A 3,909-nucleotide genomic window follows, 5' to 3' on the forward strand; every position below is an offset into this window, starting at 1 on the left:
GTGCGGGGGCCCCCCGCAGCCCCCCCGCCAGCCAGGTCTGGGGGCCATGGCAGCCCCACTGCACATGGGTGAAGAAGGTGCCTCCCCCACGGTACTGTGTGGTGTCAGATGTCCTCCGTGTTCGGGGATCTGGAGCATGGTGCCAGGAAGACACCCACAGGCGTATCCACATGGGCGGCTGCTGGCACCTTGGGGAGCTGTGATGCACCCCTAGAGCTGCTTGTCCTTATGGTGGGTGCTGTTGCCTGTCCCTATGGTGGGTGCTTCTGCCCAGCAATCTGCCCAATCAGATCTGTTCTCATCCCCAAATCTCTGTCTGAGGGGAGAGGGTGTGTATCCTGATGAGGTATTGACGCATTTCTTGATTTTCTCTGAAAGACCTTCATCAGTAACCTGTTTCTTGCAAGCATTATAGAAACAAACCTATGGGTTTCCAAAAAGATTTCTTAACTAAAAAGATGTGCAAAAAGTAAAAGCATCTATAGTACATTTACTGAACATTAGGGAAAATAGATCCTCAGATACCACTATTGTGGTTTTTGTATATATAAAACAAATAACATTTTTTATTTTTAGGTAGCCTTCCTAGCATTTAAAGCACATATGTCATAGGCATAACTCAAACTTCTGTAAATCAAAATCTAGTGGAGAGTTGCTACTTTAAGTAAAGTTTCAGTGTATGTTAAAACAAGAGTATTGATGAGATTTTTTTCAAGGAGTCTAAAAGAAATAGACAAGAACTCTGTAAAACTTCAGGGGCTTGGGGCTCTTGCAGTCTCTCAGGACTCTTTGACAGCCCATTCTTGGTTTCTCCTTATTGTACTGTTGGCACAATAAAAGCCAGCAAAATTCAAGTTCTCTGTTGGTTTGTCACTGAAGATAATAGAAGGGGAGGATGAACTTGTGTAATTGTGATGGAGTAGTGAACTGCTTATTTTGTATAGTAATGAGATACAGCTGAAAAGAATTTATGTTCCAAATTAGCATGCAGGAAGGAATGGAATGCAAAGCAGCTCTGGTAAAATAAGTGATTTAAAGAGCCTGACAGCAAATAGTTATTAACTGTTGTGCTCAATAACACAGTAACAATGCTGCTTTAGAAACTTTCTTATCTTTGTGACATAGGTAGTTGCAGTTCTGAAAGTAGCTGGCAGATCACAGCCAGGAAAGTACAGCTTCCAGAACAGAGACACGTGAAAGTGGGGGATCAGTATAGACTTTGAAAAGCTTTATCCTAGTGTACTTTTTTAGCCATGGTAAACAGATCTGAGGCCAGATAGTCCGTGAATAATCAGGGAGACAGTTAAAGAGATTTAAATATGCTTTATTTTCAGCTTGAATCTTCAGATGTGGATGAAATTCCTGCAAGCTCTGGAAGCTGTAGGATGTTCCAGCAGTTTCCCGAGGCTTGTGCTTTCCATTCATTGCTGCATAGAGCTCTTTGGATTCTTTTGTCCAGGTAATTTAATATAAGGAAGGTTTGGGCCATTAACTGACAAGAACTGTAGAATTTGGAAAGTGGTGGTTACAGTGTACCTGCAGTGGAGGAACAAAGAATTTTGGTGTAACTAATGCAGAATTGATGTCTCGAAGGAAAGAGACTATTTGAAGAAACAGTTGTTTTCCTGTGTATGGTCTATATTGGCTTTTAAAGTAACACTATTGAAAACTGAAACAGCACCTACTAAACCAGGGACTGCGTGAGTGACTGGCAGTTGCCAAGCAATAATTACAAGGGGAAAAAAATCATTATCCACCAGGACTTTGTGCCTGTGTGAGTCTTCATTTATTTCAAATTTTTGGTCAAGTTTCGCATCTGTTCTTCACTGCCATCCTACCTCCCTCATTTGCATTCTCCTCCCTATTGTAGAGTCCTATGTTGCCATTTGGCAGCTCTAATTTTAGCAAGGATCTTTTTGTCAGATGCCTGGAAATTGTTAATGAAATGTACTCTGTTCAAGCATTGAGTATTTTTGTAAACTGAAATGGTATAAAATGCATCTTTGCAGTTACTTCGTTCTTTTCAGTAAACTGTGAAGATACATCTAAGCTGTGGAGTGTAGAACAAAGACAAGGCTTTGATCACTGCATGTCTCGGGAGCATTGGAGTGCTTGTTAACTCTGGCTTGTCTCCTGTGTGTAGTTGTAATATTTCCTGTCTTCTTGGGTATAGATTGTAGTCTGTGCATCTGTGAAGTCAGGTGCTTAGGCATCTGTGACTTTGTGTCTCTGTAGATTTGATTATCTTTATTTTTTCTGATTCAATGCAGGAGGTGCGGGTGATTGCTGGGGTGGCTCAGCCTGCTCTCGGGCTGAAACCATCAAATGTCAGTCAAACCAGGGCCATCCACTGGGTGGATTTCGCCACCCAGGACAGTGGATCGGAAGGCAGACCAGACGAGTTCACTGAGATCTAGATTACCTCCCCCTGGGTGGCTCCCAATCTTAAGTTACCTCCCCCTGTTCCAGAAAGTTCTCCCTTTCTTAGTTATTAATTGGTTCCCTGTTGTGACTCCTGCCTCCCTGTTTTCCCCATTTGTTCTGAAAAATTGTATCCTCCCCTCTGCTTGTACCCCATTGGTTGTTTTCTCTTTCCCCGCCTTGCTCCACCCCCCCATAAAAGGGTGTGCCCGCTTCTTCTTGAGGCTTTTCTCTGGTCCCTGGACCCTCCCGCAAATAAACCTGTTGGAACCCACACCAGAAGCCCCTCCTGCCTTCTTTGCTTTCCGGACTAACGCCAGCCTAATCCATCGGCCGCCCGACGTGCTTCCTCTGAGGAGGAGCCAGCGCACGCATCTATCTCACGCCTATTCCACTGAGCCGTCCAGCGAGGACGTTGTGGAGGCTAACGCTGTGTCCCCTCTGCCCGAGGGCACGCGTGGCTTGTGATTAGAAGGCCCCGGTTGCGTTACATCATGATGGATGGTAATTAGAGTTTTCTTTCCATTTTCTTGGACCTCTTTTAAAACCTCAATCAGGTCTTGATGCTTCATTAACTGCCTTTCCAACGTAAGGTTCATCCCAATAGGTGTAGGAGATAATTTGCGATACATTGTATAATTAGATTTCATCAATTGGTGGGATACAACTGGTGCTAAATACGAAAAGTCACACCCAATAATCTTAACAAAATTACAAATACAAAATTAGAATGTTTCCTAACGGCTATGGTTACACTGTCATTATCTACTTTCACAAGAGCACAAGCAGTTCTTAAGCACACACAGCCTTGACCAATATATACAAGTACAGTTTTCTGGGTAGTGTCTGGATGGATTTCAAAGTGGCAAATGCCTTGCTCAACATCAAAACATGTCTTTGGCATCAAGTATATTACTTTCACAAATAAACCCTTCTTGTTCTCATGTAATACAGGATTCTAAATTCACAGTCTGCCATTTCTCATCAACCATGCTTTGAGAGATATACACAAAGCTAATTGGAAAATAAAAGAAAAGCCCTGAGTTCTCCCCAGTTCTTCCCAAGTCCCTCCTTCCCCCCCTCGTGTTCCTCATTCCACTACCCCTTCGCTGAGAAGATCGGGAGGTGTAAACTGCCCAGAGGCACGGGGTTGCCACCGTCTCCCTGACCCTCCTCGACCCTCTCAGCCACCCCGCCGAAGTAGCCCTGGCCAAGCTGTTTCAGCTTCTACCCAAACCCGCTCTCCTATGCCGTCTTCCTTGGTTGTTCACCCAAAAAGCGGTTCCCAGTTTTACTGCCCTCAAAATGACGGCGAAGGCTTTTCTTTGTCTTCCATTTTGCCTCCTTTCCCTGCTGTTCCTGCACTCTCCCAAAATGGAGGAGACCGCATGGCACAGCCAGCCTTTTTTCCTTCTTCTTCCCACAACCCTCTTCTCCTCCCTCCTCCTCACCCTTTCCTGGCCCCGCCCCCTCCTAACGTGACGCCTG

At 44.7% G+C, this 3,909-nt stretch overlaps 1 long non-coding RNA gene across 2 annotated transcripts in view; it reads left to right on the top strand.

Moving 5' to 3' along the window:
* LOC108446635 overlaps nucleotides 1-2,695 on the top strand; it is a 12,496-nt gene extending 9,801 nt beyond the window's left edge. Inside the window, exons 3-4 of one of the 2 annotated variants that reach the window (XR_001861898.1) lie at nucleotides 1,335-1,459; nucleotides 2,271-2,695. This is a non-coding gene — a long non-coding RNA (uncharacterized LOC108446635). Of the gene's footprint in view, nucleotides 1-1,334 lie in introns of both variants that reach the window. The other variant, XR_001861897.1, reaches the window with a different exon arrangement.
* The last annotated feature ends 1,214 nt before the right edge of the window (nucleotides 2,696-3,909 follow it).

Source organism: Corvus brachyrhynchos, unplaced genomic scaffold (genome assembly GCF_000691975.1).
Source record: "Corvus brachyrhynchos isolate BGI_N302 unplaced genomic scaffold, ASM69197v1 scaffold334, whole genome shotgun sequence".
NCBI lineage: Eukaryota > Metazoa > Chordata > Aves > Passeriformes > Corvidae > Corvus > Corvus brachyrhynchos.